Source organism: Protopterus annectens, chromosome 5.part0, assembly GCF_019279795.1.
Source record: "Protopterus annectens isolate FY-2018-M chromosome 5.part0, PAN1.0, whole genome shotgun sequence".
In the NCBI taxonomy this organism is placed as follows: Eukaryota; Metazoa; Chordata; order Ceratodontiformes; family Protopteridae; genus Protopterus; species Protopterus annectens.
In genome coordinates this window covers 1,634,804,262-1,634,828,195 of record NC_056735.1, presented here as the reverse complement: position 1 = coordinate 1,634,828,195, position 23,934 = coordinate 1,634,804,262, and positions in this window count along the sequence as shown.

Genomic DNA, 23,934 nt, shown 5'->3' with positions numbered 1-23,934 from the left:
AATATGAGACAGAGAATAGATGGAGTTTTTTAATCTGTCCATATAGGACAAGTGTTTAAGGCCTTGGATCCTCTTTGTGAGGTACTTTTGTGGCCTCTCCAGTTGTTGCAGGTGTCTAGTGAGGTACATGCCAAATGGGTCATTGTACTTGATGATTGGCCTAATGAGGGAAGAGTAGAGGGAGACAATGACCTCTTTCTTCCTGGATGCAAAACCGTTAGTAATTGGATGTGCCACAATTAAGGAGTTTCTAACCACAGTGACGACGTGGTGATCAAAAGAGAGATTGCTGTCAGCCTGTGTTCCCAGATCTCTTATAACGCCTTCTGTGTTCAGTGGACTACCATCAGTGTAGTAATTCAAGGGAACTGGGTTTTTCTCAAGGGGGATGATGACACATTTTTTGGCATTGAACTTAAGGCCATGGTTCTGACACCAGTCATTGTTCTCACTGAGGCCTTTCTGTAGGATGTCAACATCATTTGGGGAGTTAATAATAGCTCCCAACTTGCAATCGTCTGCAAACTTTGTCAGCCAGAGTCCCTTCCTGTTGGCCTGGATTTCAGAGAAGTACATACCAAACAGGAGAGGACCCAGGACCAAACCCTGTGGGACTCCACTCCTGACTGGTCGGCAGTCTGACTTGGAGTCAGTTACTTTCACACTGTGGGTTCTATCTGTGAGCCAGTTTGCAACCCACCTAGTGATATAGGGGTTGATGCCTAGCTTAGTGAGTTTTTCTATGATTCCTGAGTGGGGAATGGTATCAAAGGCCTTGGCCAGATCAAGGTAGGCTGTATGAACCACCTTGCCTTCATCCACAGCTCTGGTGACGGACTCAAAGAAGTCAACCAAGTTGAGCAGGCATGATCTACCCTTCATAAAACCAAACTGTGTAGGATCCAGAGTTTTGAGATTCCCTATATCCTTGTTTATTAGGTCCATGATAATGTGTTCCATAGCTTTGCATATCAGACTCGTCAGGCTAATTGGGCGATAATTCCCAGGGTCTCTAGTTGCTCCTCTTTTGTGGAGAGGGATGGCTGTAGCAGTGCACCATTCGGTAGGGACAAAGCCTGAGGTGAGGCTGTGATTGAACAGGGCACACAGGTGAGGTGCCATTTCACTCTGTAGTTCATGTAGAATACAGCCAGGGATATTGTTAGGTCCCATAGAAGCTGTATTCTTGGCCTTGGACAGTGCTGTTTTAACCTGTGCAGCAGTAATACTGGGTGCCTGGCAATCTACTGGTATGTGATTGGTCCTTTGTGAGGAGAGAGGGGTAAAGTTAGCACTGAATCTTTCGGCCAGTATATTGGCAATATCTGTTGGCTCAGTATAGGAGGTACAAAGCAGGCTAGCAAGTACGGTAGATGCACGGATAAACCAACCTTGATTGAGAGCAAAAAGAATCCAGCACCCTGAGTATAAGTAGCAACCAAAAGGTTTATTGTGAACCAAACCGGTTTCAGCAACAAGCTTTCTCCAGTGGCTGATTTAACTACATCACAATGAGTCATATATATAGGAAATACAAACTATGTGACCTGACATCACTTCCTGTATTCTCACAATATAGCCACAAAAAATGAACAATGAATTAATATTTGACAGTAAAAGTAAAATATTGGTTGTGTTTGGAAAATTATATAATTTAAATACAACCATCCATGAAAAAATATCCATGAAAAAATAATATAAAATACCATATGAATGCTGGTGAATGTAATAGCAAGCATTCAAAAGATTATAATAGACCAAAAAATGGCCAAAACATCTATAAACACGGAATCAATATTGATATAATATACTAAATGACATTGAGTAAATCGTTATAGTTTATCATTGAGACCTGGTGGGAATAAGCCACCTAATTTCACTATCCATTTGGTCTTTTGTTATCCAATATTTTGTGCCATCCTGTTTTATACATTCTGTTCCCAACAATTCTGTCAATACAAACAAAGGAAAAATGGGCCGTTTTGTGTATAGTGGAATGCTTAAATAATGCATTAGTTTGCCTGGCATTTCTAATATCCCCCAATTGTTCAGAAATACGGATGCAAAACTGTCTGGATGTTTGTCCAATATAGAATGCCCTGCATGTGCACGTAGCTGGATAGATCACCCAGTCCGTGCTACAATTGGCAAAATGTTTGATGTCATAAATCTTACCCTTTGAGCTTCATAAAGGGGTACGATTTGCAGAGGGTACAAAGAATTTCACATATACATGTAAAAAACGGCCCAGATCCACTCTCAAGAGGGGTACATCACCCAGCAGGAGCTCTGGGGATGAATCGTCCACCACGGACACTGAATCCATTCAACTGTCAGACTCACCCACTCCCAAAAGAGTACGAAACATGGGTCACCCTTTAGGCGTAGACACAGGGGAGGACGCAAGCATAAAAACATTGGAAGAACTGTTCCTGTCAATAGTCAAATGAATACCAATACTTTAAATGTGCATAACATTTCTGATCATGTATTAACACCAATGGAAGAACAATTGTTAAATAAAGGACTTGGTTTTATTCCTGGCTTTTTGGTTGATGAAAGTACTTTTGTATTTGATGTTATGAATTTCTGCAGAAAGTTAAATCTTAAAATCTTTTTTGATGAGCAGGATTCTACTCAAAGATCTACTGAATTTAAATTTCTACCATCCAAGTTTAGTCCTCCGATTGACAAACATGTAGCTATATTTCAGAATGCAGTTATAGAGGATTTACATCAGCAGTTAGGTACTGGATATATTATCAGAAACAATCTAAACATCAATGAACAACAGGCTCTTAAAAACCTGAAAGACAATACTGATATAACTATTCTTCCTGCGGACAAGGGTGGGGTCATTGTGGTGATGAACTCCAGTTATTACTGGGCTGAAGGATTAAGACAAGTGTCCAACACTCAGCACTATTTACAGATGTCCATTGACCCCACGCCTAATTTCAAAAAAGAAATTGATGATTTTTTGCAACTCGCAGTTGATGAAGGTATCATCAGTACTAAATCTAAATTTCATCTTACTGTTCAGGATCCAGCCAAACAATACCTGTATTTACTCCCCAAAATTCACAAATCATATTCTACACCTCCAGGGAGACCCATAGTGTCAGGTATTGGTTCATTGACGGAACCTCTGTCTGCCTTTCTGACTCAATATCTTAAGCCTGTGTTACGGTATATCAGGGCCAGATTACAGGATACCACAGAGTTTCTTCAGATTGTTTCTGAATCCCAGCTCGAAGAGCACTGGATGATGTGCACTTTAGACGTTACATCATTATACACCAGTATATCACATTGGGCAGGGTTAACAGCTCTTGAATATTGGTTACAAAGGATCAACATTTATAGTCCTGGATTTAACACCCTATTGATTTGCATGGCGAAACACGTCCTTACCAAAAACGTGTTCTATTTCAAAGGCAATTGCTACTGGCAGATACAGGGTACTGCAATGGGTGCGTCTTTCGCACCCATTAATGCAGATCTCTTCATGGGATATGTGGAAGATCAAATCATATACAACGAATTGCACAACCTATATCTGCCAGACATGGACATCTGGAGACGATATCTTGACGATTGCTGGCTGGTTTGGAAAGGAGGTATTGAGTATCTCCAATAATTCTTTGAATATCTTAACAGCAATAAATGGGGTGTTAAATTTACAGTTAATTTTGATACAAAAGAAATGGATTTTTTGGATGTACATCTTTCCAGAGAAGTAGATAATACACTATGTACTACATTACACAGGAAACATCCACAATACAACAGTCTACTACATACTTCCAGTTTACATCCCAAACACATTATCAAGAACATTCCCAAATCACAGTTCATCAGGATTAAGAGAATTTGTTCATCGAACCATGACCTCAAATGTTGTCAGGATGATCTTTATAATAGATTTACACAGAGGGGTTATCACATTTCAGACATTCACTCTGCAGTTGGCATGACTGCCAACCTGTCTAGGGATTCTTTGTTATGCTACAAACCTAAGGCTGCTCAATCGCTTGCTCAGAAACCTAGATTAGTTACCACTTTTGGCAGAAACACCTATCAACTACAAGATATAATAAATCATCACTGGAACATACTAACTAACAACAAACATTTAGCAAATTGGTTAGATGATAGATGCCTCTTCTCTTATAGGAAAGGAAAAACTCTGGGATCATATTTTTTGCATTTCAAAAAAATCACTCCCTTGGAAGCTTCCAAAATTCAAACCACCATTTTAGGGGATAAATTAATTGGTTGTCACCCTTGTGGTCATTGTGCCTTTTGCAAATTTGTTTTTACAACCAAAGAATTCACTAGCAAAAACACAGGTAAGATTTATGACATCAAACATTTTGCCAATTGTAGCACGGACTGGGTGAATGATCTATCTAGCTACGTGCACATGCAGGGCCTTCTATATTGGACAAACATCCAGACAGTTTCGCATCCGTATTTCTGAACATTTGGGGGATATTAGAAATGCCAGGCAAACTAATGCATTATTTAAGCATTCCACCATACACAAAACGGCCCATTTTTCCTTTGTTTGTATTGACAGAATTGTTGGGAACAGAATGTATAAAACAGGATGACACAAAATATTGGATAACAAAAGACCAAATGGATAGTGAAATTAGGTGGCTTATTCCCACCAGGTCTCAATGATAAACTATAATGATTTACTCGATGTCATTTAGTATATTATATCAATATTGATTCCGTGTTTATAGATGTTTTGGCCATTTTTGGTCTATTATAATCTTTTGAATGCTTGCTATTACATTCACCAGCATTACACTAGTCAAACAACACTGTTCACCTCGTGCTGGAACTCTTGTCACAATCCACGAAAATAGTAGCAAAAAACACAAGTAGAACCAAAACGGAATGGCAGCTTACATTCAACAAAGTCCAATAATTAGCCAGCAGCGTAATAGTAAAAAACCTTCTTTATTCCACAAATAGAGAAAACGAAATGAGCGCTTTCGCGTATATAACATACGCTTCATCAGATTTCATTATGCATCAGAAAAACTCAGTTTAAATAGCATATCATGCATCCAATTAAGGTCATTATCTTATTAATTAATAGAACCTTTAGCTTTTAAAGCCATAGCCAACTTCTCTAATATAGTTCTATGGATGTATTTTGAATATAAATGTATAAAAGTAACATATCTCGTTACAATTCAGTCCTATGTCACCTTGGACATTCCTAGACTAGTCTCGTAGTATATATAAAATCTAAATATACAAATTTGTGTTTATGGATACGTAGCTATATATGCATCACGTTTTTGTATATGTTCAAACACAATCATTTAAATAAATAAAAACAGTACACAGTAGAATCAAACTTATGTCTCTAGGCCACAGGCTGGATAAAAATACCACAAAATATATAGTTCATCTTTGAAACAAAGTGCTATGTGCTTATAACTTATGGTTTGATATAAAAAGAGAATATAGAATTTGATGTAAACAATTATATATATAACCTATAAAATACATATCAAATAACAAGAATAAATATATTAAAACAATGAATATAATAAATCTGTTAAAACAAAAGTCATCTGTAAAGTGCATGTGTGCCATTTCTAAGAAATCAATACAAATATATAAATGTGTGAGTATATATGATCACATATATGTGTATGAAATATATTTCATTACTCCGCCAGACACAATGGAAGCAGCATTACACGCTTCTGCCTCCACCCCTTTGCCTAACCAGGAAGCGGATAAGTCTAACCAGCAAACGAGTTCTTCTAATAAGGGAGCGATACTGACAAGCAATGCTATAGCCCCGCTTTTTTTACCGTATTCAATACGGAAACCAGTAGTTCCAAGAGAGAGATCCAGAAGCTGGGACAAACGCAAACGGAAGTTCTCAGAGGAGAATATCCAGCAGAGACGACGCCAAAGACAGTAAATAGTTCATCTTTGTTGTTTTTTTAAGCTAGTTGCTGAAACCGGTTTGGTTCACAATAAACTTTTTGTTTGCTACTTATACTCAGGGTGCTATAGGAGGTACCATTGTGCAGTAACTCAGAGCAAATCTGGGTATTGCTGTGGAGATTCATTACATAACTATAGAAGGCTTTGTGGTTGTCTTTACTATCTGCTGCAATTCTATTTTCATAGCTATCTTTAGAGTATTTGATGAGGGATCTCAACCTTTTGTTGAGGCTGATAAGGGAGTTTTTCCAGTCTTGGGATTTTGCCTTATTCCACATCAGTTTTCTCCTTCTGTTGTAGAGTTTGTTTATGGCAGGGGACTGCCAAATTGGCTTCCTTTTTTTTTTGAGGAGAGTGTTGTGGTTCTATCGGGTATGGCGAGAACCTGGCATTTGTGTACGTGTTTGTACAGTGCATTGGTGTATGATTCGGCGGTCATGCAAATATTCTTCATTTGCATGGGTGCCATGAAATTAGTCAACTCTGTTTTTAGCAGCCCAAAGTTAGCTTTGGAGAAGCTTTTCATGGTGGTTACCTTTGGGGGGGGGTGGATTTCCAAGGTGATTAGTTTGTGGTTGGATCTAACCAGGGAGGAGTTGACTATTGGTGTAGAGCAACGGTCAACCATGTTAGTAATGACCAGGTCAAGGATGTTACTACCTCTAGTGGGGGTAAGAACGAGCTGGTCCAGAGCATTGGAATTAATAATGAATTCCAGAAAGCATTGGGCAAGTGTATTGGTACATGGGTAGTTTTCCCAGTTAATGGAGGATAAGTATAATCGTCCTTTTCTAAGCAGAATTATATTTAAGTAACCGAAACAGATCATAAGTCACAAACATAGCTACTGCTGTTACTATTAGTAAAAATCATCAACTGGGCTCAAAAATTAAAGCAAAACTAAATAATAACAAACAAGTTATGAATTTTGTCTCTATCATTTCAAGACTCTCTTTACATGCACAGATGCATTAGTTGTTGTTGTGTCTTTCGGCTTTTCCCAGTTAGGGGTCGCCACAGCAGAACTCTGGTCCGCTAATGATTGGCAGTAGATTTTTACATGCCGAGTTGCCAGCTCTGACGCACAACTTTCAACGAAGGTACGCCCATTCACGCTTGTCTCCACACAGAAGACGCTCTAGCTGAGAATCGGACAGGACAACGTCATACTATGAGGCGACAACAATACCGCAGCACCACCACCGCAGTCATGATTAATGTTCTAAGTGTTGATTGCAAATGTTTTTATTTGAGAACAGAGAAGCATCCCTCTGAGTTTAACTTCTAACTCAGAAAGAACTGTGCCGTTCTCCTGGCTCTTAATTTAACTCACTTGTGGCCATGACAATGGCTTTTAGTACAGGTGATCTGCATAATGTTCAGGCACCCATTTTATTTATTTATTTATTGTTTGTTAACTGGGTTAGTCTAGCTGGGCTTGTGGCCCTTTTTCAGTGGAGACCCGAGGAGAAAAGCTCCAGTACATAGTATAAAATACAGAAATTCACAACTTTGCAAAAGAGCTGTAGTAACTACAGAGGGATTAAATTGATCAGTCACAGCATGAAGTTATGGGAAAGAGTAGTGGAAGCTAGGTTAAGAAGAGAGGTGATGATTAGTGATCAGCAGTATGGTTTCATGCCAGGAAAGAGCACTACAGATGCGATGTTTGCTCTGAGAGTGTTGATGGAGAAGTAAAGAGAAGGTCAGAAGGAGTTGCATTGTGTTTTGGTAGACTTAGAGAAAGCATATGACAGGGTGCCTAGAGAGGAGTCGTGGTATTGTATGAGGAAGTCGGGAGTGGCAGAGAAGTATGTAAGAGTGGTACAGGATATGTATGAGGGTAGTGTGACAGCGGTGAGGTCTGCGGTGGGAGTGATGGATGCGTTTAAGGAGGAGGTGGGATTACATCAAGGATCAACTCTGAGCCCTTTCTTATTTGCAATGGTGATGGACAGGTTGACAGATGAGATCAGACAGGAGTCCCCATGGACTATGATGTTTGCAGATGACATTGTGATCTGTAGTGAGAGTAGGGAACAGGTGGAGGAGACCCTGGAGAGGTGGAGATATGCTCTAGAGAGAAGAGGAATGAAGGTCAGCAGGACTAAGACAGAATATATGTGTGTGAATGAGAGGGAGGATAGAGGAATTGTGAGGATGCATGGAGTAGAGGTGGTGAAGGTGGATGAATTTAAATACTTGGGATCAACAGTTCAGAGTAATGGTGAGTGTGGAAGAGAGGTGATGAAGAAAGTACATGCAGGATGGAGTGGGTGGAGAAGAGTGTCAGGAGTGATTTGTGACAGACGAGTGCCAGTAAGAGTGAAAGGGAAGGTCTACAAGAGGGTAGTGAGACCAGCTATGTTATATGGCTTGGAGACAGTGCCATTGACAAAAAGGCAGGAGTCAGAGCTTGACGTGGCAGAGCTGAAGATGTTAAGATTTGCACTGGGTGTGACGAGGATGGACAAGATTTGGAATAAGTATATTAGAGGGTCAGCCCAGGTTGGAAGGTTTGGAGACAAAGCCAGAGAGGCAAGATTACGTTGGTGTGGACATGTGCTGAGGAGGGATGCAGAGTATATTGGGAAAAAAGATGCTAAGGATGAAGCTTCCAGGTAACAGGAAAAGAAGACCTAAGATAAGGTCTATGGATGTGGTGAGAGAGGACATGCAGTTGGTTGGTGTGACAAAGCAAGATGCAGAGGACAGGAAGAAATGGAAACAGTTGATCTGCTGTGGCGACCCCTAACGGGAGCAGCCGAAAGAAGAAGAAGACAAAATACATAAAGTCACCACATTACAATAGACAAAATGAGTTACATAGTACAATTTGTACAGAAATCACAGTCTTTACATAAAGTAAACATTGGATTACATTTAAGAGGATGTCAGTTTGAGAGCATGTGTAAGATAAGCCAGAGGCTTGCATGCATACAATTTTAAGCAAGATGTACTGAGCAAAACCTCTGACAATTTTGTTAATTTTGGCAAAGAAAGTTGATAAAGGTGAGGGGTTAGTGGTGGGGGTGTTTTAGGTGGGAGCATGTGAAGGACATTCCCATTTGGAGGACAGATCGAAGAGAAGCATGGATTTGAAGTTGTTATGGTTTGGTATGTTACGTGGGGGGGGTATAAAGTTCCACAGTTTGGCTATGGTGTGGAATAGTAGTAGTTGTCCAGGTGGGTGTAAGGGTTTGTGTACTTGTAGGAGGTTTTGGCCTTTGGATCTCAGGGAGTGGCTGGGTGTGTAGGGTATTAGAGATTTGGCAAGAGATGGGCATTCTGTTGGTTTGAAGATGTGTTTGTGGGCTGTTGTAAGTTGTAGGTATATTAGGTGGTTCGGGAGTTCTAGCCAGTTGAGTGTGTGTATAGAGTGGCAGTGATGGGAAGAGCTTTTAGAATTGGTTGCAAATTTGCAGATTTTGTTGTAGCAAGCTTTGAGTTTGGAACGTAGGCCAAGTTGTAGGTTGGTGAATAGGGGATCACCGTACAAGAGACAGGGGAGAAGGAAGGTAGATGCGAGAGTTTGTCGGGAAGAAGGGGTGAGGTAGTGGTTGTGTCTATATAGGAGACCGATTTTCTGGTGGGTTTTTCTGACTGTGGAGAGGATGTGGGAGTTGAATTTTAGGTTTTCATCAATGGTAATGCCAAGTAGCTTGATAGTGGGAACAATTTCTAGAGGGGTGTTATTGTGGCTTTTGATGGAAAATAGGAGTCTGTTGAATTGGGAGGTTTTGGTAGGAGTGAAAATCATACGTTTTGCTTTGTTAGCATTTAGGGCTAGGTGATTGGAGTGCATCTATGATTCTGTTTTGGAGAAGGCTATTTGGGTTTTGAGTAGAAGTTTGGAGGGGCAGGAGGCTGAGCAGATGATGGTGGAATCATCAATGTATTGGATAACTGAGGCATCAGGGATAGAGTGGTGAAAGTTGTTGATGAATATGTTAAAGAGGAGTGGGCCCAGTACAGATCCTTGTGGAACTCCAGTGGGTGTAGGTATGAAAGGGGAGGTTGACTCTTTCCATTGCACAGTCTGTTGGTGCATGGAATGGTAGCTGGAGAACCAGACTAAGGCTGAGGGAGAGAGGTGAAATTGTGAGAGCTGGGACAGGAGTAGGGATTGGGAGATGGTATTGAATGCCTTTGAGAGGTCTAGAAACAGTGAAGATACGTATTTGCCGCTGTCACATGCTAGGTTGACTGTCTCAAGAAAGGAGGGCTGTCATGGACTCATGGTACTGTGGCTGGGGCGAAAGCCATGTTGGGTGGGAGAAAGGAGGCTGTGCTGGGTTAGGTATAGCATGAGTTGGGAGTGGATGATTTTTTCTAGAATTTTAGAGAGTTGGAGAGAGTATAGCTATGGGCCTGAAGTTGGTAGTGTCTGTGTTCTTACCACCTTTGTAGAGAGGGATTATAAATGCATGTTGCCAGATTGTTGGTACATAGGATTCTTGTATAGATCTATTTATAACAATAGATATGGGATAGGCTATTGATTCAGCGGATAGTTTGAGGAAATTTGCTGGAAGGTTGTCTGGGGCATTGTGGCATGGTTTTAGCTTTAGGAGTAGTCTTTCTATTGTGTTAGTGGAGACAGGTTTAAGGGTGAAGATGGGAGGGGAGGTGGGAGAGGTGGAGTTTGGGGGGCAGGGTGAGGAGGTTGCATTGGTGGGGGGGTTAGGGAATGTGGAGGATAGTTTACCTTAATTTGAACTTACCAGAGCTGCACCTGTATTGAAAAGTAAACAATCCATGATTATCAGACTATTTTCTGTCAAGTAAGTATAAAGGGGAAAATAGAAAAAAATTATGTTTGGTTGTTGCCTGCTCCTATCATTCCTAATAAAAAAGACAAAGGAAAGCATTTCCTCTAAACCATAATGACTGTACTGATTTAAAATGCATAAAGCATTCCCACTAACAGTAATAACTGCTAACTGCTCTGATTTGAATTACATTTTGTTACTTTTGAAACTTATAAAAATGCTACTTATGGTACAGTGATACTCCAACGGTGTAGTAAAAATAATTTTTGGTACTGTTCAGTTTTAGAAATTCCTGGATATTAACAGTTACATATGACTTACATGGCATTAGATTCAGCATTTATATTACATAAATATCACACTTATTGCTAAACATACCTGAAAAGACAGGCAGGATACCGCAGGCTCAAAAAAAGTGCCTTCAGTTTTCTCTGTAGTGATTGGCTAGCAGGAATGTTTCCATGTTTGCTGATAAATGTAACAACACTTTTTTTTACATATATAAGGCTTACATTTCATAGCACAGTACAGCACAGTACAGTGCACTATTATTCATACTGCATTGCACTTACATACACCACAGTACAGTACACTATTATTCACACTGCATTGCACTTACATTTCATAGTACAGTATAGCACAGCACAGTACACTATTATTCACACTGCATTGCACTTACATACACCACAGTACAGTACACTATTATTCACACTGCATTGCACTTACATTTTATAGTACAGTATAGCACAGCACAGTACACTATTATTCACACTGCATTGCACTTACATTTCATAGTACAGTATAGCACAGCACAGTACACTATTATTCACACTGCATTGTACTTACATTTCATAGTACAGTATAGCACAGTACAATACACTATTATTCACACTGCATTGCACTTACATTTCATAGTACAGTATAGCACAGCACAGTACACTATTATTCACACTGCATTGCACTTACATTTCATAGTACAGTATAGCACAGCACAGTACACTATTATTCACACTGCATTGCACTTACATTTCATAGTACAGTATAGCACAGCACAGTACACTATTATTCACACTGCATTGCACTTACATTTCATAGTACAGTATAGCACAGCACAGTACACTATTATTCACACTGCATTGCACTTACATTTCATAGTACAGTATAGCACAGCACAGTACACTATTATTCACACTGCATTGCACTTACATTTCATAGTACAGTATAGCACAGCACAGTACACTATTATTCACACTGCATTGCACTTACATTTCATAGTACAGTATAGCACAGCACAGTACACTATTATTCACACTGCATTGCACTTACATTTCATAGTACAGTATGGCACAGCACAGTACACTATTATTCACACTGCATTGCACTTACATTTCATAGTACAGTATGGCACAGCACAGTACACTATTATTCACACTGCATTGCACTTACATTTCATAGTACAGTATAGCACAGCACAGTACACTATTATTCACACTGCATTGCACTTACATTTCATAGTACAGTATAGCACAGCACAGTACACTATTATTCACACTGCATTGCACTTACATTTCATAGTACAGTATAGCACAGCACAGTACACTATTATTCACACTGCATTGCACTTACATTTCATAGTACAGTATAGCACAGCACAGTACACTATTATTCACACTGCATTGCACTTACATTTCATAGTACAGTATAGCACAGCACAGTACACTATTATTCACGCTGCATTGCACTTACATTTCATAGTACAGTATAGCACAGCACAGTACACTATTATTCACGCTGCATTGCACTTACATTTCATAGTACAGTATAGCACAGCACAGTACACTATTATTCACGCTGCATTGCACTTACATTTCATAGTACAGTATAGCACAGCACAGTACACTATTATTCACGCTGCATTGCACTTACATTTCATAGTACAGTATAGCACAGCACAGTACACTATTATTCACGCTGCATTGCACTTACATTTCATAGTACAGTATAGCACAGCACAGTACACTATTATTCACGCTGCATTGCACTTACATTTCATAGTACAGTATAGCACAGCACAGTACACTATTATTCACGCTGCATTGCACTTACATTTCATAGTACAGTATAGCACAGCACAGTACACTATTATTCATGCTGCATTGCACTTACATTTCATAGTACAGTATAGCACAGCACAGTACACTATTATTCACACTGCATTGCACTTACATTTCATAGTACAGTATAGCACAGCACAGTACACTATTATTCACACTGCATTGCACTTACATTTCATAGTACAGTATAGCACCGTACAGTACACTATTATTCACACTGCATTGCACTTACATTTCATAGTACAGTATAGCACAGCACAGTACACTATTATTCACACTGCATTGCACTTACATTTCATAGTACAGTATAGCACAGCACAGTACACTATTATTCATGCTGCGTTGTATTGGATGTCTAACAGATCATTATCTCTACTTCTCTACCTTTCTCTCTTGGCTGACTTGCAAAGCCCCTTTAATGATATAATACAAAAGTCTTGTCAAACATCAACATTATTGGTCCAAAAATAGAGAGAGATACACATAAATGGTCAATGCCTTCCTCATCTTTAATGTTATCAGATGATTCAGCCACTGTATTTGCCTTCAATGCCAGCAACATCAGAAGGTTGTGAGTTCTAGTCTTACAACAGGCATGTGGATTCATGTTCAATTGCTGAGACTGCAGTGTAGCATTGGGATGCTGAACTCCTGAGGTATTTTGTTTTGAAAGAGAGATTAAATTGACATCACACCTGCCTAAGTTGGTGGCGGTTCATATGTATGTTAATGATTCCATGGCGTTTATCAGAAGTGTATGAGTCCTTCAAAATTTATTTCATCAATCAGATAACAGTATTTACAATGAACTTGAGCACCTTTTCATATACATCTTTTTTTACTGTGAACAAAATGTACAATTTCACTAATGTTTTTAACTGTGCACCCTTTTTGTTGCAATGTTTCATTTATCAGTTTCTTATTCTACAGAATTTCCACACAGCCCGCCATGCCATATTAAACATAAACAGCCATAACTATATACCATATCTAATTTTTCGTTACATTTTTATGAAATCAGTATTGTATAATATCCATTTCCATCCTCACTTGTCAGTCTTTGACAAATTGCTTTTCTTGTACTACACCAAAAACTTCTTTCAACTATTTCACTGTACAATAAGATGTTTCATTATTTTTTCTGTTTTACAACATTCAGCCATAAATACCCTTTTTGTTTCTGTTTTATTTCCTTCTTTACTGGATTCAGCAAGAGATCTGACCCGTTTCTCAGCTTCATTCTCTCTTCTTCTATAAATAAATATGTACTGATTCTGTTTCACATCTTGCCATGCATTAATATAAAAGTAATTTTCTATTACTTCTTGGTACTAATCTCCTCTATTATCATTCAAACTCTCAGCATGTATTTTGTATTTCCTCATTCTTTTTTCATATTTACAGCACAGGCTATGTTTTTACAAATCTTCATTTTCCCACTCATCACATTTTTTCACAGTATGTTATATTTTACTAACGAAATCCTCACAAAAACAGACTACTCATTTTTTATTTATTGTAATACACAAAAACATATTTATTGAAGTAAAAAATCAAGATTTATCAGTTGCAACCCTCCCTAATAATTATTATATGCAAGCCCTCTTGTTAATCTAGAACCACAGAAAATAAAGAAAGAAAGACATCGAAAAGTATTATTCCTATGTAAGTAGTAGAAAGTGTATATATCCTTGCCAATAAGTAAATAACATTTTTTCATGAATGACATTTTGAATAAATTCCATATTTACTATTTCTCTAGCCTTTTCTAGTATTGCTCCTACCCTTTCATATGTACTTCTTTGCCCATATTTAATTCCTAAAAATTAAATTTTTTATTTTATTATATTACTCCCTCATTTATTGTGCCCCTAAACTCTGATCTTTTTCTTTAGTCAGCCATTCGCCTGTTTTTCCAGCTTGTCCTGCAGCACCATAATCCCTTCTTTCATCCAAATCTTGTTCTTCATCATTTAAATAGTGTTGTCTGCATAAAAAATGTAACAAATAGAGAGAGAGAGAGAGAGACTCTCTTACATGCTTCTTCACCTATCCTGTTTTTTACTGGAATAATTATACAGCTCTTTAGAAAGGCAAATAAAAGGCTGTTTAGAAGACAGTCAAGTTTTAAACTACATTCCATCCTTATTTCCACCCCTAAAGGATTATTAATGACAATATTCTTATAATTTTATATGTTTTTTTTTCCAAATGTTTTTTAAATTCTCTCCAAAACCATACTTCTAAAAAATATTTATGGCTTACTCTGTAAAATGCATTCTTTATAGGTTCATAGGTTGGTACTAGGCCGTCGGCCCTAGGGCCTATACAAGCCTAGCCATAACAATTCCCTGGCTATTTCTTCCCACAATATTTACTTCCCTGGACCCCTGTCTAGCAGGGTGACTGATGTGATCCCCGGGCTGAATTTCCTATCTCCCATTCAGTCATCAAGGTTCCTTTTGAAGAGGGCCAAAGAGACACTCTGCTTGACATGTATGGGCAGTCTATTCCAGAGTCTGGGGAGTCTCTGGGTCAGGAACCTATCCCTCCAGCATGTTTTGTTCATTGTGATGACAAGATTTAGATCCCTGAATCATGTGGTTCTGAGGGATTGGGATTTCTTTAAGTGTAGCATGTCCAGCAGCTCTGGGTTTGACATGGCCTTGTATGTTAAGCAGAGATTGCCTCTGAGTAGATGATATGTGACAGAGTATAGCTGGAGTTTTTTTAGACAGTCAGCATAGGGCATCTGCTTTGGGCCTGTGATTCTTTTAGTGAGGTATTTCTGCGGCCTTTCCATTTGTTGCAGATGTCTTGAGAGGTGGGGCGTTGTATTCTATAATGGGTCTAATGATGGATGAGTACAATAAGACAATGATCTCCTTTTTTCTGGATGAAAAGCCCTTAGTGATGAGGTGTGCCACATAGAAGAATTTCCTGACTGTTGTGGCGATGTGGTTATCGAAGGTGAGACCACTGTCTACCTGTGTCCCTAACTCTTATCTCACTTTTGGTGTTTAGTGTACTGCCACCTATGTGGTAATTCACAGGTACATGTTTTTTCCCAAAGGGGATAACTATGCATTTCTTGGCATTGAGCTTGAGCCCAAGGCTCTGGCACCAAGCATCTATTTCTGTAAGGCCATTTTGTAGGATATCCACATAATTTGGGGATTCAATAATGGCTCGCAGTTTGCAGTCATCTGTGAACTTTGTTAGCCAGAGTCCCTTAGTGTTGGCCTGTACTTCAGAGAAGTAGATGCCAAACAAGAGCAGTCCCAGGACTGAACCCTGAGGTACTCCACTTGTCTGGAGCTGGATTTGGAGTCATCTACTTTTACAGTGTGGATTCTGTCAGTAAGCCAGTTGGCAACCCATCGAGTGACGTAGGGATTAATGCCCATCTTAGTAAGTTTATCTATGATTCCAGAGTGGGGGATAGTGTCGAAGGCCTTGGTGAGGTCCAGATAGACTGTGTGGACTGCCTTACCCTCATCAACAGCTCTGGAGACCGATTCGAAGAAGTCAAGCAGGTTCAGGAGATAGGATCGGCCCTTCACAAACCCAAACTGGGTGGGGTCCAGTGTTTGAAGGTTGCCAATGTCTTTGTTTATAAGTTACATGATAATACATTCCATGGCCTTACAGATCAGGCTTATCAGACTGATGGGGCAGTAGTTCCACAGGATCCAAGGTGGATCCCCCCTTGTGGAGTGGGATAACTGTAGCTGTGCACCACTCAGTGGGCACGAAGCCTGAGGTGAGGCTATGGTTAAATATGACACTTAGGTGAGGTGCCAGTTCATTTTGTAGTTCATATAGTACACAGCCTGGGATATCATCTGGTCCCATGGATGCTGTATTCTTACTTTGGAGAGTCTGTTTTTTACCTGTATGGCCATTATTACTGGAATTTGGCAATCTTTCAGTATTGAGATGGGCCCTTTAGGGGGTGAGAGGGGGGGTGAAGTTGGCATTGAATTGATCTGCCAGGATATTGGCAATATCCTTGGGATCAGTATATTTAATGCCATTCTGTTGTAGCTCAGAGCAGATCTGAGCATTGCCATTTAGATTCTTGACATAGCTATAGAATGCCTTGTGGTTGTCTTTGGAATCTTTGGCAATTTTATTTTCGTAACTAGCTTTAGAGGATTATATGAAGGATCTCAGCTTCTTACTGAGACTGGTAAGGGAGTTTTTTTGCATCCTGGGATTTTCCTCTTTTCTGCAACAGTTTCTTCCTTTTGCTGTAAAGTTTGTATATGGCAGGGGACCACCAGATTGGCTTCCTTTTTTTGGAGGAGAGCATCTTAGTTCTATTTGGGATGGCACAATTCATGCATGAGTGGATGTGCTCGTACAGTGCCTTAGTGCTGGAGTCAGCAGTCGAACTTTCAGTTCCAATCTGCATGGGTGTCATGAAGTTTGTTACTTCTGACTTGAGTAGCATGAAGTTGGCTTTGGAGAAGTTTTTTACGGAGGTTTCCTTACTGGGGAGTGGGGGAGGGATGTGGATATCAAGGGTGATTAGCTTATGGTCAGGCCTGACCAACGAGGGAGTGACCATAGGTGTGGAGCATCGATTTCCCATGTTGGTAATGACCAGGTCCAGGATATTGGAGCCCCTGGTGGGATTATGGATTAGTTGATCCAGGGCATTGGAATTTATGAATTCCAAGAACCATTGGTCAAAGGTGTTGGTACGCGAGTAGTTTTCCCAGTTAATGGCAGGGTAGTTGAAATTACCCAGTATTAGGGTGTTTGGTTGTATCTTAATATTTTCCAGTATGTTTAGAAAGGTGTAGTGAGAATCTTGGGGCATGGTGGGGAATCTGTAGCAAGCTACAATTTGGATTGCAGTGTTACCTAGTGTTAGTTGCACCTGGAGAATTTCAGACACATTGTGTTGGGCAACTAGCCTGGTGGTGTGAATATCCTTGGTTAATATGGGCACTCCTCCACCTTTAGTGTTTCGGTCCTGGTTTGGTGGCCGAAAAGTGTGGTAAGAGTTGTAGCCTGGTATTGCAGGTGTGCTCTCTGGAGCCTTGAACCAGGTCTATATCACAACTTAATATTTTTTTTGCCTCATTTTACTACTGAAGCCACAGTTCTTTTATTGTTATCAACAATTCTCATGTATATTTTCCTTTAATGATCCAAACAACATTAAAACTGAATGGACGGCAGGTGCAAAGGCTCAAAAGGCAATCCAACACATACAAAAGTTAGCCAGCACCAGCTGGGATGGGACAAAGCAAACTTTACTGAAGTCAAACCACAGTCAACAGACCGGTTTCGGCCCAAAAGCCTTTGTCAATGAATCAAATTAACTGCAACAGATCACATTTTATATAAATCACCAAAAAGTTAAGTGGCTAGTAAGCCAATAACAATTCATAAATGATTATTCAAGCCAAGTGAAAATAATCTACCCAGTCTCACAATCCATAATTTCTCCTTTTTATTGAGAATATTATGCCAACCAGCCTTATGACATCTATTACCCAAAATGTTATCAATAATAATACATTTAAAACTAGCAGAGATATGAATGATGATATGTTTATATAGGGCATTTGTGGAATATTTGTTTTTAATATTGCTGAGATGTTCTGATATACGTAATCTGGTTGGTCTGGAAGTCTGGCCAATGTAAAAGGCTAAACAAGTACATACCGCAAGGTAAATAACCCAGTCACTACTGCAATTGGAAAAGATGTTTATTGAAAAAGTGCATGGTGTGTTTTTGCTAGTGAATTCCTTAGTTTGGTAAATGTATTTACAAATAGAACAATGGCCACAGGGAAAGCAACCCACTACCCTAGTGCCATCCAGTGCAACCTGTGACGAACTGACTGATGGTATATTACATTTATAGTGACTGAAATGGCTGCCCAAGGACCTACATCTACAACATGTAAATAAACATCTCTCACCCAACATGTCATTCAATCTTTCATCAGACAATAAAATGTCCTAGTACTGTTGCACTAAATCCATAAAGTAATCAGTATTCCTGACATAGTTTGTTGTAAATCTGATTTTTTTGGTTATGATCCCGATTTATATGTTTTTTGTATCTAAATAAATCACCTCTACAAAGTTGTTGAACCTCCTTACTAGTTTTTATCAACTGAGCTGAAGGATAACCTCATTCTGTAAAACGTTTAATTAAATCCTTGTTGAAATGTGCATAATCTTCTATGTTAGAGCAGATACGATGAATCCTCATAAACTGAGACTTTGGAATATTGCTGATAACATATTTAGGATGGCAACTTGAGGCATGCGACAATGTGTTCGAGTGAAAAGGTTTTCTATATATAGAACTAACTAACGTACCGTCCTGCTGTCTATATAAGTTCACATCCAAAAATTAGATGGAATCTCGGTCACAATTTACCGTGAATTGATGCCCCATTTGTTTTCATTTAAATATTGGACAAACTTGTGTAAATATACCAGGTCGATTTCCACACCATCCGTTAATGCCATAAATGCCAACTGTAATATTCTCCTTATTACCTTAAACAACCTTAGTTGTCATTTTTTATCAAAATTTGTAGTTATTGTGATTTAAAGCTAGTCTAGTTGAGTCGTATTTATCCCTTTCCATAGAAATTTTTATCTCTGTTCTCAAACCTTCTACTTCCAATGATAATGTAGTATACTATTCATTCAATAGCCTTAAAAACACTAATTTTTGTTAATTTGTCAATGCCTTATGTTACTTATAACATATCCCAACCCAGATGTGCTATTCATTGTAAGTTCTTCAATTGCTATGGCTAATTTTACTAATAATGTGATTACATGCATTAGATCTCTTTTCTCATCTAATAAAGTTTGAAATGTTTACTAGCATATTTGCAGATTACTACTTGCAAATTTTTTTCAAATAATTTCTGGGTATAATTATCTACAAACCATGTAATTGCATTGTGCATCCTATGTATATTCCTGTGTTTGTGTTTTTGACTATCCATTGTTACTTTTTTTTAAGTTTTGCTACTCAGCATGGGTTTAATTCTTCTCATCTACCCTTTACCTTAAATTTCTGTCTTCATAAAAAAAAACTCTTTTTCCACATTTCTTCATTGAACTTCTGTCTATATATCCTCCCATTCCTGAGGAACAGCGCTTCTAACACTATTCAACATACAAACTAAATTATTATACTCCCCTTATTTCTTTCTTCCTTCTGGAAATACTTTCTGTATTCTGTACATACCATTCTATACTTGTTTTTTCAATAGTGAACAACTGACTCCAGAAATTTATAATGTTATCTTGAATTTACGCATGCTATCCAAATTTTATTTATTTCCTGCTTAATATAATCTTGCTGAACAGATTTCCACTCAGCCACTGTATTCCTTTATCTTGAACTGCACTACATAAACTTTCCTTGAATTCAGCCCATATTGCCATATGATCAGAAAATAAAATATCTGTATTTTTATATTTCTTTCTTTTAGGTCAGTGATACATACCATATAGTCAATGTCTGTTGATATTATTTACTTTGTATGTGTATTTTCTTTCCTACCATAAACACTTTTGTCTTGTTTTTTGAATCCATATTAACATTTCTATCCATGCAATACTCATTTGCATCAATATATAAACCTTTAACCTTTCTAGTATCTCTCTTTTACTGGATGGTCATTGCACAGTTGTAGCTATTAATCTGGTACTTTTGCCATTTATTACTATGCCTGTATCTGAACTCTCATCTTCTTTATATCATACTACTTTGTACACTGTTTTGCCTCTGTTTCTTTCAGCATTTTTTTCTCATACTAAAATATCCACAAACGCTGAAATATCAAAATCAGTTGTATGAATACATTTTCCCATCAACAATTATCACATGTGACTTTGTGCTGTTCAAACACACTTTGTTAAACTGTTCATCCTGTATCTTTTTCTTCATTGTAACTTTCTCCAAATGCTTGGTTATCTTTCTCAAACTAAATCCTTTGGCAAGGGATACATTTTTCTTTAGTTATATTCTCCTCCTTTTGCCTTTCTTCAACATTCACTAACATTTGATATTATTTTTTTGTTGAAATTCTGCTAACACAACATCCAACCCTTTCCACATATTTTCCCCTTTGCTCCTCCTGAGTATTTAATAAAAAATGTTAATGTTACTTTTTGTTTTTGTCCAAGTTATTTCTTTGTCATTCTTAGAAACGTCAACACTTATCCTGCCATCTACTAAATCACTTTTTCCTCTTTTTATTCCCCTCCTTAGTCTTTGAACTTGCTATCAACACACTGTATACATCTATCTTTGTGTGTATGTATATATATATATATATATATATATATATATATATATATATATATATATACACACACACACACACACGCATGCTTACACCTATATACAGTATATGACTGAGTGATTAACAATGTTCAAGTGGGGTTTGTTTTATCAAAAGTTGTATTGCTTGATGTAGGTTCTGTGCAAATGTGGAGACATTGAATATGGGTAAGGTGGGGCAGTACTGACAAGTAGGTGGTCTCTTAGGCAGACTGTGAATAGGACACATTGGAAAGTTGTTGGCAGTCAGCATTCTTCTTCTGGTAATTGATGATGTTAACCCCGATAAATAGGAGTACAGAGAAAATATTTTTTTTATAAATGTGTTGGTGAACAAAGCAGTGGAGAAAGTGTTTTTATATTGACTACAGCTGCAGATTTGAGGAATTTCTCAGTGATGGTAGTTTTGATTATGGATGGCACATTTGTTTCAAAAGGTAAACAGATACAGCAACTTTATACTGTATATTGTGTTGTCAATATCAGTGGAGTTAATAGGAGCTACCCATGTGTTTATGGATTAATGCTATCAAAAAGTTATCCGGTGTACAATATGTTTAGGAGATGTGTGTTATCTCTCATGCATAATTATGGTATTTCATGTACACCTCGATTCATTATTTGTGATTTTGAACTAGGTCAAGTGAAGAATTTGCAGTTCAACTCAGCTTTTTTCATTTATGTCAGAATGAGTAATGAAAAATGCAGAAGTGTATACTGACAGAGTAATATGCAATGGATATACACTTTAACTGTTTAAGATGGCAAGCTGTGGCACCAAGTTTTCTGCCAGCTGAAGAAATTGTTCAAGCATTCTCAGACCTGAAGTGTTTGTTTCTATCAGTTGATACAGGCTTTGTATCTTATTTCAAGCAATCATGTTTGTGGTAGACTTCTACTAGGTTTGCCATTCAGTGTCACATTCCACTAGTGTTTCCACTGGTTTCTGGTCTGTTTTTGAACTGCAGTTGTTGACATTGTCTGGGACACAACTTACAGAATGCTGTCATTAGTGTCTGCTGGAAAGGTGTTCTGTAGAGCTGAACAGTATTGTGTTTGGGATTATGCATGAACAATGTCACATGGAAGATCTTCGAGTACATACAATGTCTGAATAAATAAAAAAATAAAGTACCAATCCAACAAGGCTGGGATAAAATCAAGTTTAATAACACACACAGAAAACATAAAGTAAACGCTTCTGCTATTACCACATCGCTTCCTCAGACTCTTTGGTAAAAAGCACTTGGGATTTTAAACAAAATCTAACCACTCAGTTATTGGAAGCAATTCAAGTCAATCAACGCTTTAAGGGTATACCAAGAAATAATGATATGCAGTCTGTACATCATTAAAAAACAAATGTTAAAACATTAAAACCACAAAAATAACTGTTTCAGTGTTTAAGTGGATGTGCTTTCAGGAAAGGCTTGAGACTAGAGGCAGCATTCAAACCTGGTGGTTTATCTGCTTTCAAACGTAAAATCCATTCCTGTTCTGCTGCTTCTATTCTATTAACTATATCTCCACCCCTTAACCCTTCATCTATAGTCTGAAGAACTAAAAACTTGAAGAAATGTTCAGTCCCAAACTGCATGCAGCGTTGTGCTAATGCATTCATACTTTTTTTATTTCTGATGTCTCTGTAGTGTTCAAGAATTCTGTCTTTTAAAAGCCTGTTGGTTTTGCCTATGTAAAAAGCATGGCAAATCTGACAGCTACAGAAATAAACGATATTTGACGTTTTACAATCTGTGTATAAATTGAGATCTATTTTGAAATTTGCATAAGGATGTGAGTATGTTGAACATGTTAGAATGTGTTTGCAAGCTGAACAAGACCTACAGGCAAAAGTGCCTAATCTACTTCACCAAGTTACTTCCATGTTATACTGTGATCTATAACAAAGATTTTGTCTCAAAGATTTATTATTCTTAAATGTAAAATGTGGTACTGTGTCTATGACTCCTTTGAGTTCTTCTATTGTGTGTAGTATATTCCAGTTATTTTTTATAATCTCACAGTATTGATTGATGTCACTAGAATATGGTAAGGAGACTCTAAAACTATTTCTGTTAGAAGGTGGTGACACTGATGTAACAGATGGTACCTTATCTGTGAAGTATGGTCTACACCTACCTTTTCTTTCTTGGCATTAATTGGTGATACATGAACCAATCTCTGATTCACCATAACCCCTCTCTAGAAATTCATAACCCTCTCATACTTTCTCGTTTAACTTCTTTCTTATTTTAACTCTTCAAAAAGATCAGGCTAATAAGTTTTGCCATTCAAGCACTTTGGCTATAAAATCAATATGAGGTGAAAAACAAACAAGAATAAGCAATGAAAATACTAAAAGCACCAAGTACAGATTCTGATCAAGTAAAAAGAAGAAATAAATCCTTTGGAGGCCTTGATTTTGGTTTCAGTCCTTTGTTTACAATTCTTCACACAACTGAAGAAAATTCTCTTCCTTATATTTTAAAGCTTGTTAATATTATGGTTTCGCCAGGTAGGTTTTTCTATGATTTGCACTACACTTGTTCCTACAGGGTCCAGCTACATCTATGCAGCTGTATACATGATGGCATAGTGTGGGGTGTACTTTTCCCTGTACTAAGTAGAGTTACTTGGGTTTGGTGGGGATTCAAATCACTTAAAGGTAAAAGATGACTCATGCCTTAAAAGTTCTTCACCACTTATGTACTCAGGATCCTCTCCT